The following is a 19,407-nucleotide window of genomic DNA, read 5'->3' on the forward strand; positions in this document are numbered from 1 at the left end:
GTTGAGCCTTGTGTAGCCTTTATTCTTTGTTAACCCACATCACCCCTTACCTAACCTAGAGTAGGACTTTCCTATACCCTTGTTCTTAAAGTATAGTGAGCATGACTTAAATGAATTCCTTTTGAGTTACATTATGCAAGAAAATGAGTGTGGGGGAGTAAAAGTTTGTTCTTACGTTTATATGTATGTTTTGAGATTCAAAAGAAAAAGAAGAAGAAAAGAAAAAAAAAAAGGAGTGAAAATAAGTAAGAATGAACTCACGAGCGTTGATGGTTGAAGAAAGGGTCCAAAAAGTTGAATATGGCCCTAAGTTTTGTGTGACTTTCCCTTGGGTGTTCAAAGTTGACTTCTGCGTTCTTAAGGGAATTCTAAGTGCCTAATTCAATACTTTGCTCACTATTGCTTTAAGAATGTTTATTTATCCTTCACCTTTCATTGTTAGCCAATACCCTAGCCCCGTTACAACCCTTTGACTTCTATCTTGAGTGTTATGTGTTTCAAAATGTGGAGTTTCGAATTGATATGAGCTTATGGTGTCACTGGTTCTCGCATCTAAGTAGTAGCATTCCATTCATGAGATCATATCTAAACATGCTTATTAACTCCAGAAATTGCTTCCTTTGAAATACATATATGTGAGTGTTCGTTTTTATGTTTACATCAATCTTCTCACATATAACTAGTTTAGGGTGTGTAGTCAGAAAATCTGAGTGAAAATTGAGTGCATATCTTGTAAGGAATTGAGCAAATTCTCTAAGGCATGTTACTACATTCAAAATATAGTTTTAAATGCTTAATTGTGAATTAGTATGTGGTGACTATGATTAAGTATGTACTTAAGAGTAAAGATAACCAAAATCTGTGGGAATAATGATTTTTAACTTGTCATGTGCATTGGAAATCCCTGAGACGATTGTTGGAAGGTGTAGGTTGTGTTTTGTTCGTTTTGTTTTGTTTTTGGTTTCTTTTGTTTTGTTTTGCTCGAGGACTAGCAAAAGCTAAGTGTGGGGGAATTTGATAGGAGCATATTTAGGCGACTTACTTAGCTTGTTTTCGTGCATTTATATTGTTAATTCATAGTTGTTTTTGGCGTTTAAGCCATTTTCGTGTGTTTTTAGGTTCATGTGGCTAAGGAAGCAAAAAGATGCATTTTGGAGCAAAATTGGACTTGGAAGGGATAACTTATACTTGGAGCAAAAGGAATGGACGAAATTGAAGAGTTGATGTCACAAGGATTCCTACTTCAAGTAGCCACACACCTTCCACATTTCAGCCACATGCACTTGTTCCTCCATCATTGCACCAACAACAACATTGCACATGCACTCCCTTTAATTAATTAACCCACATGCACCCTTTATTCATTCATCATTCCAGCCACTCCACATCCCTCACCAAGAAATCATTCAACACATGCATCCATAATCATTTCTCCACACCAAAACTGTGCACATGCATTCCCCTTGTGAAATTCCATCATTCCACACCTCCATGGCAGCCACCAACCAACCTAGCTGTCATGTTTCCTCTTTAATCATTCAAACATTCACCCACATGCATTTCTAACCCACATGCACCCTAGATTCTAATCAGCCATTCACATTTAATCATTCATTCCCATCAGATTTCTAGCATATTCACATGCATTCCATCCTTTAAAACATTGCACATGCACTCCACATGCATTCATCCTAGCTGTCATGTTTCCCCTTTCATCATTCCCTCACATTCTTTAAATCAGCCAACACATGCATCCACCTTTCTCCCATCAGATTTCCAACATTGCACATGCATTCCCCTTACAATTTCAGCCATCCTAGCATTTGCACATGCAACCTAGCTGTCATGTTCCCTCTCCCATCCATCCATCTCCCTATAAAAACCATACACACTTCACACAAACATTCATACACTCTTCCATATTCCAGAAATTCGTCAAAACCTCTCCACACCCTCATTGCAGCCACCAAAACACTTTTCTCCTCCATTGCAGCCACTCCAACCACTCCCCAAACCATTCACACCATCAAACTCACCTTAGACCTTGTGCCACAACGAAGAGGAAGAGAAGAGTGCCTAAACGTTCATACAATTCAAGTTTGAGTTGTTGGAATGTTTAGGTGTTTCTTTGATTTCAATGTTTAATTTCAATGCTCTTTGTTTTGTACGAATGAGGAATGGATGATAAGAGGGCCTAAACGTTCATACAATTCAAGTTTGAGTTGTTGGAATGTTTAGGCGTTTCTTTGATTCTCTTTGTTTTGTACCATGAGGAACTAAACCCCCCTTGGTTAGGGGGTGATTCGAATATATGTTTATGCTTGCATTTTGATTTGAATACTTCTAATTGCGTTTCATAAGTTGTGGATTCAATTCGTTTAACTGTTTGATTGATAACTTATTTATGTATGTTCATTCAGAGTGCACACTTAATTTTCATGCATGAATATGACGCTAGAATATAAGTGAGTTTCACCTAATCGTTATGAACTTATATTCACAAGTAGTGGAGGTTGCTTATAAACAATCGCGTTAAATGAATTCTTGGCATAAGTTTCATGCAATCCATAGTAACGAATGCCTCGTCAACACTTATAATTTTCATAGAGCATAATGATTCTTGCTTGTACCTCTTCTATGCATTCATGTTGAGGACTTGTGGGGAATGTTTTGAATTGTCGCATGCATCATCCAATTCAATAACGTTAGGAAGATTTGAAGGTTAATTAGTGCATCACGGTTAACTTGGGGTGTTGAGTATCATAGTTTATTGAAATGCAATTGGAAATCATTTTATTATGCAAGTATAACATGTATGGAGATGAACCCCTTAGCCATTCTATCATCCATTCATTCCATTCCATCAAATTCGTTTTACAATCTGTTTAGTTTATTAACTTGTTTTGTTATTTCAATTTTCGTATAAATCTAAATCCCCCTTTACTTTAATGTCCAATTTAGTTAGAAATCAATTTAGTTTGTGCTTTTAAGTGTTTTGATTCATTTTATTTCCCAATTTCGTCCAGATTCACCAAAGTGCTCAAAACTGCCCAGAAAGTGATTTTTAGGCAGTTTTGAGTGTTTTGGGTGATGTTTGAGTCTTTTGGTTTGTTTTAATGTTTTAAGTGTTTAGTTTTACATTCTTTAAGTTAGTTTAGTGTTTTATATTGTGTTTTTACGTTCTTGAGTCAAGTTATTACTTAATTTCGTCCAAATTTGTGTTTGTGCTCAAATCTGCCCAGAAAGTGGATTTTAGGCAGATTTGAGTGTGTTTGTGTTGTTTTGAGTCTTTTGGTTTGTCTTAGTGTTTTAAAGTTTAGTTTTGAATTCTTTGAGTCTAGTATAGTGTTTCATATTGTTATTTTACGTTTTTGAGTCAAATCCAAGTCGTTAACAATCCCTCCTAATCCCCGGTCTAGAACGATCCCTACTTATAAATATACTACAATTTGACGAAAAGAGGGTTTAATTTGTGTGCGTATAAATCACGCATCACCTCTCTCTAGCACTACCATACTTCACCATTCTTCATATTTTCTGCCCAAAAACACTCCTTACCTTCCCCTACATCCATCCCTACCCTAAACACATCCTTCTACATCATCCATAACCCCCAAAACTCACCAAAACCCCTTGTGCCGCAGCAACTAGAGGAGAAGAGGCCTAAACGTTCATACAATTCAAGATTGAGTTGTTGGAATTTTTAGGTGTACTTCAATTCTTGTTTTCAATGTTTACTTTGTTATTACTCTCTAAGTTTGTTGTAATCATGAGTGGCTAAACCCCTAATTAGTTAGGGGAAAGTTTGAAGCCATGGATATGTTTGAAATATGAATTGATTTCTTCCAATTGTGATTTGTTAATTTGTGATTGCAATTCAATTATCATGTTTATTAAAGACTTGTTTTTGTATGTTGATTAGGAATGCATACTTAGTCTTCATGCATAAACTCGATGCTAGTTTATAAATGAGTTCCACCTAATCGTCACAAGTTTATAAACATGAGTAGTGAAGGTTGCTAGTCACAACCGCGTTAATTGAATTCTTGGCAAAAGTATCATGCATTCATAGTTACAATTGCCTCGTCAACACTTATAATTTTCATAGAGCATAATGATCTCTCATTGTATCTCTTCTATGCATTCATGTTGAGAACCATTGGAGAATGATTTGAATTGTCGCATGCATCATCCAATTCAATAACTTAAGGAAAATTTGAGAGTTAATTAGTGCATCACGGTTAACTTGGGGTGTTGAGCATCATAGTTAATGAAAAACAATTGGAGAATCGATTCATATATAAATGTGTCATGTGTGGAGAATGGACCTCTAACTAATCCATCCATCATCTTGTTTCTCAAATCCGTTTATACAATCTGTGTCACATCCCAACTTGCAGCGTACAGTGATATTGTCCGCTTTGGCATTCCCTGGCCCGAAGGCAGGGCTACCGCACGGCTTTGTTCCTGTGGACCGGTACTCGGCCGAAGCCAGCGCCTGCCAGACCCCTAACCGGGCCGCCCACAAAACGCGTCACTGTAAACTAACAAGTTGCGAATGGATATATAAGGCCAGGACTCGACCCTCGTGTGGCCGATGTGGGATAGGTTTACCAAGCCTATCCACCCCCCTTAGGGAGCCCGACGTCCCCGTCGGCACACCACCAGCACGAGTCCGGCTCTGATACCAAATTGTCACATCCCAACTTGCAGCGTACAGTGATATTGACCGCTTTGGCATTCACAGGAACAAAGCCGTGCGGTAGCCCTGCCTTCGGGCCAGGGAATGCCAAAGCGGACAATATCACTGTACGCTGCAAGTTGGGATGTGACAATCTGCCTAGTTTATTAACTTGTTTTATTTAATTTAATTTCGTCAAAACCTTAATCCCCCTTTACTTTAGTGTCCAGCTTAGTTAGAAAGTGTCTTAGTTTGTGTTTTAAAGTGTTTTGATTCATTTTATTTCCCAATTTCGTCCAAATTCACCAAAGTGCTCAAAACTGCCCAGAAAGTGATTTTAAGGCAGTTTTGAGTGTTTTGGGTGATGTTTGAGTCTTTTGGTTTGTTTTAATGTTTTAAGTGTTTAGTTTTACATTCTTTGAGTTAGTTTAGTGTTTTATATTGTGTTTTTACTTTCTTGAGACAAGTTATTACTTAATTTCGTCCAAATTTGTGTTTGTGCTCAAATCTGCCCAGAAAGTGGTTTTTAGGCAGATTTGAGTGTGTTTGTGTTGTTTTGAGTCTTTTGGTTTGTCTTAGTGTTTTAAAGTTTAGTTTTGCATTCTTTGAGTCTAGTATAGTGTTTCATATTGTTATTTTACGTTTTTGAGTCAAATCCAAGTGGTTAACAATCCCTCCTAATCCCCGGTCCAGAACGATCCCTACTTATACATATACTACAATTTGACGAAAAGAGGGTTTAATTTGTGTGCGTATAATTCTCGCATCAAGGGTTTAATTTGTGTGCGTATAATTCTCGCATCACCGTGCCTTCCCTATTAATCCAAACACCACTCCCCAAACCATTCACACCATCAAACTCACCTTAGACCTTGTGCCACAGCGAAGAGGAAGAGAAGAGTGCCTAAACGTTCATACAATTCAAGTTTGAGTTGTTGGAATGTTTAGGTGTTTCTTTGATTTCAATGTTTAATTTCAATGCTCTTTGTTTTGTACGAATGAGGAATGGAAGATAAGAGGGCCTAAACGTTCATACAATTCAAGTTTGAGTTGTTGGAATGTTTAGGTGTTTCTTTGATTCTCTTTGTTTTGTACCATGAGGAACTAAACCCCCTTGGTTAGGGGGTGATTCGAATATATGTTTATGCTTGCATTTTGATTTGAATACTTCTAATTGCGTTTTATAAGTTGTGGATTCAATTTGTTTAACCGTTTGATTGATAACTTATTTATGTATGTTTATTGAGAGTGCACGCTTAATTTTCATGCATGAATATGACGCTAGAATATAAGTGAGTTTCACCTAATAGTTATGAACTTATATTCACAAGTAGTGGAGGTTGCTTATAAACAATCGCGTTAAATGAATTCTTGGCATAAGTTTCATGCAATCCATAGTAACGAATGCCTCGTCAACACTTATAATTTTCATAGAGCGTAATGATTCTTGCTTGTACCTCTTCTATGCATTCATGTTGAGGACTTGTGGGGAATGTTTTGAATTGTTGTATGCGCTAACCCATCCAATTCAATAACGTTAGGAAGATTTGAAGGTTAATTAGTGCATCACGGTTAACCCGGGGTGTTGAGTTTCATGGTTTATTGAAATGCAATTGGAAATCATTTTATTATGCAAGTGTAACATATGTGAAGATGAACCCCTTAGCTAGCATTCATTCATTTCAATTCCATTCAATTCTATCACACATTCACATTTACATTTTGCTTTAATTTACAATCTGTGCAATTTAATTTAATTTCGTATAAACCTCAATCCCCCTTTACTTTATTGTCCAATTTAGTTAGAAAGTGTTTTAGTTTGTGCTTTTAAGTGTTTTGATTCATTTTATTTCCCAATTTCGTCCAAATTCACCAAAGTGCTCAAAACTGCCCAGAAAGTGATTTTAAGGCAGTTTTGAGTGTTTTGGGTGATGTTTGAGTCTTTTGGTTTGTTTTAATGTTTTAAGTGTTTAGTTTTACATTCTTTGAGTTAGTTTAGTGTTTTATATTGTGTTTTTACGTTCTTGAGTCAAGTTATTACTTAATTTCGTCCAAACTTGTGTTTGTGCTCAAATCTGCCCAGAAAGTGGTTTTTAGGCAGATTTGAGTGTGTTTGTGTTGTTTTGAGTCTTTTGGTTTGTCTTAGTGTTTTAAAGTTTAGTTTTGCATTCTTTGAGTCTAGTATAGTGTTTCATATTGTTATTTTACGTTTTTGAGTCAAATCCAAGTGGTTAACAATCCCTCCTAATCCCCGGTCCAGAACGATCCCTACTTATACATATACTACAATTTGACGAAAAGAGGGTTTAATTTGTGTGCGTATAAATCTCGCATCAAATTTTGGCGCCGTTGCCGGGGATTAGAAAATTTGCTAAACCCTTGGATTGTTTTATTTTCGTTTTTTTTTTATTCCAGATTCTTAATCTTGTTTTGTTTCTTGTTTTAGGTACTAGTTCATGACTCGGAGTTCTCATCCGATTCGTGAACATATCCTGGAGTGATTGGGTTCTTCGTCCGGCTGCAAGACGTAAAAGAAAGCGCTACTTGGGAGGCAACCCATGCACTGAATAAACAAAGCATGTTAAAAAAAAAAAAAAGATACTAAACATGGAGAAAGGTGGAGCTTCACAAAGGTTGTTTACGTGAAGCCCCACTACGAGGCGCAGAAGCGGAAGGCATAGAAGCAGAAGGCATAGAAGCGGGAGGCATCGGAGCTGAAGCCATCGGAGCGGAAGCCATCGGAGCGGGAGGCATCGGAGCTAGAGCATTCCAGGCCTCAATACTTGGCCAAGCGCTGGATGACCCAGGAAAAAGGTGCCTCTGGAAATAAGCCGCAAGCCTTTGACGGTCACTTTGGATTCGACCCTCAGATTCGTGCAGCTCATCAAGCTTCCTCTTCATCCCCGACGAATAGTTATTTGCAAGCACATGCAAACTTCTATTCTCGTACTTAAGCTGCTGGATCTCTTGCTTAAGTCTTTCCACCTCTGCCATCAATGATTCCACCTGACGGGACCGAGCAAGCAGGCGTTGGCCCATGTTGGACACAGAACTCGCACACTGAACACTAAGTGCGAGGGACTCTTGAACGGCCAACTCATCGGACCGTCCTGACAGCAGCCTACTATCTTTTGGAGTGAGGAGGTTCTTAGCTACTATTGTAGCTGTTGTGGCGTCCTGCATCACGGAGTCTTCACCTGTAAGAAGACCGTTAGAAGATAAAAAAGAAGGGCGCCATACGTTACCTTGACGCGGCGCGCCCGTATCACTGCTAAGGCTCAATTCCAAGCTAAGGTTCGATGAGTTTGCCATTTTTCAAAAGTGTTCAAAGAGAAGGGATGGAGTTAAATTTCAAAGGGCCGGAGTCGATTTTCAAGAATGGGATTTCTTCAGAGTGTGTTTGTTGTGGTGATCGATAGCTCTATAAGAAGCCAAGGCGACGCGTCCACCAATTCAAAAAGCCGGAATTTCCGGCGTAATTTAGGCGACGCTTTCTCTGCTTTTCAGAAAACGCGTTCAACTTTGTCAAAAGTTCACGTGGAGGTCATCATCGCAGCTACACTTTTGCCGACAAGCGTAAATTTCGGCGACGTTTTCTCTGCTTTTCTGAAAACGCGTGCGACTTTGTCAAAAGAGCTCTGGGGCACTACCACGTGTCGTTCAGAAAGCGAAGGGGCGCCTGTGCAGAAATCGAAGGGGCGTCCGTTCAGAAATCGAAGAGCCGTTTGCTCAGAAATTGAAGAGACGTTTGTCGACAAGGGTAAAAGAACAGTACCACCACTTGATATTATCTCTATATATGTCGACCTTCGTCTTTTATGGCAAGGCAAACTTGAAGATAATGTCCAACTCTTCCGCACCTCTGAGGGCGCTCTCCCAGCAACGCCTTTTGAAATACTCAATTTTTTCTCCCCCAAAGAAGATACCAGAAACCTGGAGTACAAATAAGGTAGAAGGAAACGGTCGATCGAAGCATGTGGAGACAACCACAACAAATACATGTGCTGCTTCATTCGCCGTTTCTTCAAAAGCAAAGGTATCTCATATCATCAAGGTCTAAAGCAAAAGTATCTCATATCATGCTCTTTCCCTGTCTTTTTCTTTGTCCTTGTTCTTACTCGCATGGTGATGCGAAGTTTATACGCACACAAATTAAACCCTCTTTTTGTCAATTGTAGTATAAGTATAAGTAGGGATCGTTCTGGACCGGGGATTAGGAGGGATTGTTAATCACTTGGATTTGACTCAAAAACATAAAAACAAAGTTAAAAACGTTCACAAAGACTCAAAGGACTCAAAACAAGTTCAAAAGACTCAAAACTGCCTAAAAACACTAACTAGGCAGTTTCTGACCTTAACCCCAATGTTGGACGAATTTAGGATTATGGCTTGATTCAAACGTAAAATAACAATATAAAACACTATACTAGACTCAAAGAATGCAAAACTAAACTTTAAAACACTAAAACAAACCAAAAGACTCAAACATCACCCAAAACCCTCAAAACAGCCTTAAAATCACTTTCTGGGCAGTTTTGAGCACTTTGGTGAATTTGGACGAATTTTGGGAAATAAATTGAATCAAAACACTTTAAAACATAAACTAAACAAAGTCTAAACACTAAAGAACAAGAAAGTAAAGGGGGGGGGTTAGGTTTTGACGAATTTAAACTAAAAGAACAGATTGTAAGTAAAAGCAAAATGTAAATGTGAATGTGTGATAGAATTGAATGGAATGAAGGCTAGCTAAGGGGTTCATCTCCATACATGTTATACTTGCATAATAAAATGATTTCCAATTGCATTTCAATAAACTATGATACTCAACACCCCAAGTTAACCGTGATGCACTAATTAACCTTCAAATCTTCCTAACGTTATTGAATTGGATGATGCATGCGACAATTCAAAACATTCCCCACAAGTCCTCAACATGAATGCATAGAAGAGGTACAAGCAAGAATCATTACGCTCTATGAAAATTATAAGTGTTGACGAGGCATTCGTTACTATGATTGCATGAAACTTATGCCAAGAATTTGTTTAACGCGATTGTTTATAAGCAACCTCCACTACTTGCGAATATAAGTTCGTAACTATTAGGTGAAACTCACTTATATTCTAGCGTCATATTCATGCATGAAAATTAAGCGCGCATTCTCAATAAACATACATAAATAAGTTATCAATCAAACGGTTAAACAAATTGAATCCACAACTTATGAAACGCAATTAGAAGTAATCAAATCAAAATGCAAGCATAAACATATATTTCGAATTCCCCCCTAGCCAAGGGGGGTTTAGTTGAATTTAAACATTGGAATCAAAGAAACACCTAAACATTCCAACAACTCAAACTTGAATTGTATGAACGTTTAGGCACTCTTCTCTTCCATTCCTCATACGTACAAAACAAAGAGTATTGAAATTAAACATTGAAATCAAAGAAACACCTAAACATTCCAACAACTCAAACTTGAATTGTATGAACGTTTAGGCACTCTTCTCTTCCTCTTCGTTGTAGCACAAGGTCTAAGGATAGTTTGATGGTGTGAATGGTTTGGGGAGTGGTTGGAGTGGCTGCAATGGAGGAGAAAAGTGTTTTGGTGGCTGCAATGAGGGTGTGGAGAGGTTTTGACGAATTTCTGGAATATGGAAGAGTGTATGAGAATGAATGAAGTGTGTATGGTTTTTATAGGGAGATGGATGGATGGGAGAGGGAACATGACAGCTAGGTTGCATGTGCAAATGCTAGAAATCTGAAATGGTGATGGGAGATGCATGTGGCTGCTTTATGCATGTGATTAAAGGGTGGAAATGCATGTGCTTTGAATAAGTGGCTGCATTGATGAAGTGAATGCATGTGTTGAATGATTAAAGTGCATGTGCAATGTTTTAAAGGATGGAATGATGGAGGAACAAGTGCATGTGAATGCATGGTGATAGCATGTGCACGGTTTTGGTTGGAATGATGGCAGATTGTGAAAACATGTGAATGCATGTGTTTGATGAATGATAAGTGGTGAATGATATGATAAGTGATAAGTGGTGAATGATAAGTGATGAATGATAAGTGGTGAATGATATGATAAGTGATAAGTGGTGAATGATAAGTGATGAATGATAAGTGGTGAATGATATGATAAGTGATAAGTGGTGAATGATAAGTGATGAATGATAAGTGGTGAATGATAAGTGATATGATATGTGATTATGATAAGTAATGGGAGCATGTGAGGGAATGAATAATGAATGCATGTTATGGTTTTGGGAGAAAGGTGGAGATGCACGGCATAAGGGAATTGGAAAGGTTTAAATGTCCTAAAACTAAAGGGAACAAAGTTCCAACACTTTGGTCTTCAATTTCGTCCAACATTTTGGCGCCAAGCATAAGCTATCCATCCTTAGCCCAAAAGTGCTCCAAAAGTCTCCAAAATGCATCTTTTTGCTCCTTTAGCCCTTTGGACCTACAAACACACGAAAATAGCTTAAAGGACTAAAATAACTAAAGAAACATAACGTAAATGCACGAGAACAAGCCATTTAAGTCGCATGAATATGCTCCTATCAAATACCCCCACACTTATCTTTTGCTAGTCCTCGAGCAAAACAAAACAACAAAAGAACACGAAACTAGAGAAAACAAACAAAACACAACCTACACCTTCCAACAATCGTCTCACGGATTTCCAATGCTCATGACAAGTTAAAAATCATTATTCCCACAGATTTTAGCCATCTTTACACTTAAGTACATTCTTAATCATAGTCACCACATACTAGTTCACATTTAAGCATTTAAAACCATTTCGAATGTAGTAACATGCCTTAGAGAATTTCCTCAATTCCTTACTAGAATGCACTCTATTTTCACATAGATTTTCTGACTATACACCCTACACTAGTTATATGTGAGAGATTGATGTAAACATGAAAGACTAGTATCTCACATATGTTATAACAAAGAAAGCATTTTCTGGATTTACGATAATGACATGAATATGATCTCATGAATGGAATGCTACTACTTAGAATGAGAACCAGTGATTCCATAAGCTCATATCAATTCCAAACTCCACATATTGAACACATAACGATCAAGATAGAAGCATAAGGGTTGAAACGGGGCTAAAGGTGTTTGGCTAACAAAGAAAGGATAGGGAAAACAAACGTTCTTTAAGCAATAGTGAGCAAAGTATTGAATTAGGCACTTAGAATTCCCTTTAGAACGCAGAAGTCAACTTTGAACACCCAAGGGGAAGTCACACAAAACTTAGGGCCATATTCAAACTTTTTGGGCCCTTTCTTCAACAATCACACTTGTGAGTCCATTCTTACTTATTTTCACTCCTTTTTTTTTTCTTTTCTTCTTCTTTTTCTTTTGAATCTCAAAACATACATATAAACGTAAGAACAAACTTTTACTCCCCCACACTTATTTTCTTGCATAATGTAACTCAAAAGGAATTCATTTAAGTCATGCTCACTATACTTTAAGAACAAGGGTATAGGAAAGTCCTACTCTAGGCTAGGTAAGGGGTGATGTGGGTTAACAAAGAATAAAGGCTAAACGAGGCTCAACGGGGTTAAAACTTACAACAAATACGAAAAATGGGAAGTAAGGCTATTTGGTTATGGTGGCAACTACACAACTTCATCTTGATATATGTTATGCAATTCAATGTCATGCTTTGAATGAAACGGATATAAGTTCTAGCATTTAGTTCTATCATGATACAATTGCATTCTAAGTAGCAACCAAGCAAGGAATAATGTGATCATGCAACAAATTTAGAAAACAAAGAATCACAGAAAATAACTCTCCAAAGAAGGTAATGGCTCGAGTCTCACAGGGTTGTAGCGTTTGTTTGAGTTCCTTCCTTCAAGCATGTTACAAAAACGAATTTTTTCTTTTATGATTGCATGTGAAGTCATACATTATAACCATAACCAAGCTTATACCAAGAGTAAATCAAACTTTTGTCTATGTTTATAACTCTTTTTAACAGTCATGCAATTACAAACAAAATCCTTATCATTGTGTTGGAAGGTACCCTAAGACACAAACACACAAAAACAACTCAAAACACTCTTTTTAGGCTTTTTAAAACATGTTTTTCAAATTTTTATGTGATTTTCGGAGTTATAAAAACAAAACATACTAAAACACTCTAAAACAACTTAAAAACACCTTAAAACAGCAAGGAACAACATTTGAAGTAATGGGTGATAAAATCCCACGAATTTGCATCAAATATACTTAGTTACCCCCCCCCCCCCACACTTAAATCAAACATTGTCCTCAATGTTTTAAGCATAGATTCACACAAAGCATAAGTAAATACACAAAAAACACTTAAACACACTAAACATGGCAGAATGTAATTAACAAAGAGAAGAGTTTAGGGACGCAAATCTGGTTATGGAGTGTAAATTCCCTCTTCTCCTTGGTAATTGCATTGAGGCTTTGATCATAGTGACTCCACAGGCATACTCTTGAACTGGGCTGCATGATTCTTTTGGTCTCCTCCACTTGTTGATTTTCCTTTGTGCTACTGGGCTGGAGGATTCTTTTGGTCTTCCCCGAAGGTCTGAGCTTACCCCTTTGGTCTGTTTCTTTGTTCAATCTTTCCAATTCGTATTGAAAAGGGTTGGAGGATAACTCAGCCTATGTTTGTCTCCACATGCTTCACTGTATCATTTTCACTTGCCTTACTCGCTCCCCTTTGCAGAAGTGGTCCCTTCTCCGGAAGTGTATCAACCGTTGAAGATGACTACTCGAGAGCAACGCTAGGTAAGCAACCAGGAATAGATTCCAGGCAGTTGGCTCCAGATCGAAAGACTGACTCCAAGTGCCGGCTGATTGCTTCTTTCACTTTGCCATGCGAGTAAGAACAAGGACAAAGAAAAAGACAGGGAAAGAGCATGATATGAGATACTTTTGCTTTTGACCATGATGATATGAGATACCTTTGCTTTTGAAGAAGCGGTGAATGAATCAGCACACTTCAATCCGCCATTTCCTCCTGGGTCATCTGTACTCCAGGCATCTGGTATCATCTTTGGGGAAGAAGAAAGAATTGAGTATTTCGAAAGGCTTTGCTGGGAGTGCGCCCTCAGAGGTGAGGGAGAGTTGGGCATTTTCTTCAGGTTTGCCTTGCCATAAAAGACGAAGGTCGACATATATAGAGATAATATCAAGTGGTGGTACTGTTCTTTTACCCTTGTCGACAAATGTCTCTTCGATATCAGAACGACGCCTCTTCGATTTCTGAGCAGGCGCCCCTTCGATTTCTGAACGACGCCCCTTCTCTTTCTGAACGACACGTGGTAGTGCAGATGCGGCTCCTTTTGACAAAGCTGCACGCGTTTTCTGAAAAGCAGAGAAAGCGTCGCCGAACTTTGCGCTTGTCGGCTAAAGACGTGTAGTTGCGATGATGGCCTCCACGTGTTTTCAGCTTTGTCAGAAATCTTTTGACAAAGTTGAACGCGTTTTCTGAAAAGCCGAGAACGCGTCACCTAAATTACGCCGGAAATTCCGGTTTTTTTGAATTGGTGGACGCGTCGCCTTGGCTTCTTATAGAGCTATCGATCACCACAACAAACACACTCTGAAGAATTCCCATTCTTGAAAATCGACTCCGACCCTTTGAAAATTTACTCCATCAACCCTTATCTTTGAGCACCTTTGAAAAATGGCAAACTCATCGAACCTTAGCTTGGAATTGAGCCTTAGCAGTGATACGGGCGCGCCGCGTCAAGGTAACGTATGGCGCCCTACATTCTTATCTTCTAACGGTCTTCTTACAGGTGAAGACTCCGTGATGCAGGACGCCACAACAGCTACAATAGTAGCTAGGAACCTCCTCACTCCAAAAGATAGTAGGCTGTTGTCAGGACGGTCCGATGAGTTGGCCGTTCAAGAGTCCCTCGCACTTAGTGTTCAGTGTGCGAGCTCTGTGTCCAACATGGGCCAACGCCTGCTTGCCCGCTCCCGTCAGGTGGAATCATTGATGGCAGAGGTGGAAAGTCTTAAGCAAGAGATCCAGCAGCTGAAGTATGAGAATAGAAGTTTGCACGTGCTTGCAAACAACTATTCGACGGGCATGAAAAGGAAGCTTGATGAGCTGCAAGAGTCTGAAGGTCGGATTCAAAGCGACCGTCAGAGGTTTTCGGGTTATCTTCAGAGGCAACTTTTTCCTGGGTCATCCAGCGTTTGGCCAAGTATTGAGGCCTGGAATGCTCTAGCTCCGATGCCTCCCGCTCCGATGCCTTCCGTTCCTATGTCTTCTGCTCCGATGCCTTCCGTTCCGATGCCTTCCGTTCCTACGCCTTCCGCTTCAAGAGTAAAGCCACGTAGTGGGGCCTCAAGCAAACAACCTCTGTGAAGGCTACATCTGCTTTATTATTATTATTTTTTTTTTTTTTTTTTTTTTTTTTTTTTGAATCAATCGGCATGGAATTTATCTTTGAATGGGCGGTGATACTTGAAATGATCCGGTAATGGTTTAAATTCAAGATTGGATGCCTGAATCATTAACAACATGTTAGTATAAAAGAAAATTGAAATTGGAGGAGGTGGCTTACTTATGTGCTCCGACATGAACTCAAGGATAAACACATCTTCTTTGAACATTTCAGGAACTTTGCTCTTGGACAGATTTGATGTGAGGATTGGTCTTTGTCTTGTGTCATAAAATTCAACTTCTTTGGGGTTGTTTGCCTCAAGAACGTCCTCTTTGATGAATTCATGACATTCCCTACTTTGCACCTTTGGAAGGGCTTCCAAGATGTCTTTTTCACTTTCTTCTTCCTTGGAATTCATGAACCTGCAAGGAATAGGGATATTAGGTGGAATGGGGTTAGAATTAATCAAATTTGGAACAACCTTACTTGAATTAGATGGCGTAGGAGCAATAGGTGCCTCCGGCAAAGGTGTTTCCACCCTTGCCGTGGGTTGGGTGTATTCCTCTTTCTCAAATTGCAACTCCTCATCCACTTCTAGGCTATGTTTGGACATTTTTAGGTCAGCTCCAACCTCCATAGCACTTCCCAAAGTGATAGCATTATGGATTTCAAAATCTTCCTTCGAGTTTTCAATGGTTGAACTAGGGAGTTCGCCTTGGTCTCGAAACTGTCCTACGAACTCCGCGATCTGCCCAATTTGCTTTTCCAAGAGGTCCAACCTTTGTGGTGTCTGCATAGGCGTTGAATAGAACTCCTCATATGGCTGCCAATATCCTTCTTGTTGAGCCTCATTCTCTTGATTTTGTGAGCCCTGCACCAAACAAATTAATTCATTAAGCTTTTGATTATAATCTATTGACGAACTTGAATTTGGTTGGGCATATTGAATATGAGGTTGTGGTGGCTGCCAATATCCTTCTTCTTGAACATGTTGAGCTTCCCACCACATAGAGTTTGAATGATCACTCCAATCTGAATTGTAAGTATTGGAAAACACGTTATTCCTTGATTGAAGATCAAATATATCAACGCTTTGCATTTGGGACCGTTCCATGAGCTGTGACAAAAGAGAAGCATTATCAAGTGCCATGTTGTTCTTCTCTAGTACTTAAAATCAACAAACAAAACACAAATCAAAAACTAAAACTAAAATACAAAACAGAAACGAACAATCCAAGAGATTAGCAAATTTACTAATCCCCGGCAACGGCGCCAAAATTTGATGCGAGATTTATACGCACACAAATTAAACCCTCTTTTTGTCAATTGTAGTATAAGTATAAGTAGGGATCGTTCTGGACCGGGGATTAGGAGGGATTGTTAATCACTTGGATTTGACTCAAAAACATAAAAACAAAGTTAAAAACGTTCACAAAGACTCAAAGGACTCAAAACAAGTTCAAAAGACTCAAAACTGCCTAAAAACACTAACTAGGCAGTTTCTGACCTTAACCCCAATGTTGGACGAATTTAGGATTATGGCTTGATTCAAACGTAAAATAACAATATAAAACACTATACTAGACTCAAAGAATGCAAAACTAAACTTTAAAACACTAAAACAAACCAAAAGACTCAAACATCACCCAAAACCCTCAAAACAGCCTTAAAATCACTTTCTGGGCAGTTTTGAGCACTTTGGTGAATTTGGACGAATTTTGGGAAATAAATTGAATCAAAACACTTTAAAACATAAACTAAACAAAGTCTAAACACTAAAGAACAAGAAAGTAAAGGGGGGGGGTTAGGTTTTGACGAATTTAAACTAAAAGAACAGATTGTAAGTAAAAGCAAAATGTAAATGTGAATGTGTGATAGAATTGAATGGAATGAAGGCTAGCTAAGGGGTTCATCTCCATACATGTTATACTTGCATAATAAAATGATTTCCAATTGCATTTCAATAAACTATGATACTCAACACCCCAAGTTAACCGTGATGCACTAATTAACCTTCAAATCTTCCTAACGTTATTGAATTGGATGATGCATGCGACAATTCAAAACATTCCCCACAAGTCCTCAACATGAATGCATAGAAGAGGTACAAGCAAGAATCATTACGCTCTATGAAAATTATAAGTGTTGACGAGGCATTCGTTACTATGATTGCATGAAACTTATGCCAAGAATTTGTTTAACGCGATTGTTTATAAGCAACCTCCACTACTTGTGAATATAAGTTCGTAACTATTAGGTGAAACTCACTTATATTCTAGCGTCATATTCATGCATGAAAATTAAGCGCGCATTCTCAATAAACATACATAAATAAGTTATCAATCAAACGGTTAAACAAATTGAATCCACAACTTATGAAACGCAATTAGAAGTAATCAAATCAAAATGCAAGCATAAACATATATTTCGAATTCCCCCCTAGCCAAGGGGGGTTTAGTTGAATTTAAACATTGGAATCAAAGAAACACCTAAACATTCCAACAACTCAAACTTGAATTGTATGAACGTTTAGGCACTCTTCTCTTCCATTCCTCATACGTACAAAACAAAGAGTATTGAAATTAAACATTGAAATCAAAGAAACACCTAAACATTCCAACAACTCAAACTTGAATTGTATGAACGTTTAGGCACTCTTCTCTTCCTCTTCGTTGTAGCACAAGGTCTAAGGATAGTTTGATGGTGTGAATGGTTTGGGGAGTGGTTGGAGTGGCTGCAATGGAGGAGAAAAGTGTTTTGGTGGCTGCAATGAGGGTGTGGAGAGGTTTTGACGAATTTCTGGAATATGGAAGAGTGTATGAGAATGAATGAAGTGTGTATGGTTTTTATAGGGAGATGGATGGATGGGAGAGGGAACATGACAGCTAGGTTGCATGTGCAAATGCTAGAAATCTGAAATGGTGATGGGAGATGCATGTGGCTGCTTTATGCATGTGATTAAAGGGTGGAAATGCATGTGCTTTGAATAAGTGGCTGCATTGATGAAGTGAATGCATGTGTTGAATGATTAAAGTGCATGTGCAATGTTTTAAAGGATGGAATGATGGAGGAACAAGTGCATGTGAATGCATGGTGATAGCATGTGCACGGTTTTGGTTGGAATGATGGCAGATTGTGAAAACATGTGAATGCATGTGTTTGATGAATGATAAGTGGTGAATGATATGATAAGTGATAAGTGGTGAATGATAAGTGATGAATGATAAGTGGTGAATGATATGATAAGTGATAAGTGGTGAATGATAAGTGATGAATGATAAGTGGTGAATGATAAGTGATATGATATGTGATTATGATAAGTAATGGGAGCATGTGAGGGAATGAATAATGAATGCATGTTATGGTTTTGGGAGAAAGGTGGAGATGCACGGCATAAGGGAATTGGAAAGGTTTAAATGTCCTAAAACTAAAGGGAACAAAGTTCCAACACTTTGGTCTTCAATTTCGTCCAACATTTTGGCGCCAAGCATAAGCTATCCATCCTTAGCCCAAAAGTGCTCCAAAAGTCTCCAAAATGCATCTTTTTGCTCCTTTAGCCCTTTGGACCTACAAACACACGAAAATAGCTTAAAGGACTAAAATAACTAAAGAAACATAACGTAAATGCACGAGAACAAGCCATTTAAGTCGCATGAATATGCTCCTATCACATGGCAAAGTGAAAGAAGCAATCAGCCGGCACTTGGAGTCAGTCTTCCGATCTGGAGCCGACTGCCTGGAATCCATTCCTGATTGCTTACCTAGCGTTGCTCTCGAGTAGTCATCTTCAACGGTTGATACACTTCTAGAGAAGGGACCACTTCTGCAAAGTGGAGCGAGTAAGGCAAGTGAAAATGATACATTGAAGCATGTGGAGACAAACATAGGCTGAGTTATCCTCCAACCCTTTTCAATACGAATTGGAAAGATTGAACAAAGAAACAGACCAAAGGGGTAAGCTCAGACCTTCGTGGAGGAGACCAAAAGAATCATGCAGCCCAGTTCAAGAGTATGCCTGTGGAATCACCAAGATCAATGCCTCAATGCAATCACCAAGGAGAAGAGGGAATTTACACTCCATAACCAGATTTGCGTCCCTAAACTCTTCTCTTTGTTAATTACATTCTGCCATGCTTAGTATGTTTAAATGCTTTTTGTGTGTTTACTTATGTTTTGTGTGAATCTATGCTTAAAACATTGAGGACAATGTTTGATTTAAGTGTGGGGGGGTAACTAAAGTGTTTTGATGCAAATTCGTAGGGTTTTATCCACCATAACTTCTAATGTTGTTCCTTGTTGTTTTAAGGTGTTTTTAAGTT

This window comes from Pyrus communis, unplaced genomic scaffold (assembly GCF_963583255.1).
Source record: "Pyrus communis unplaced genomic scaffold, drPyrComm1.1 SCAFFOLD_19, whole genome shotgun sequence".
Lineage (NCBI taxonomy): Eukaryota > Viridiplantae > Streptophyta > Magnoliopsida > Rosales > Rosaceae > Pyrus > Pyrus communis.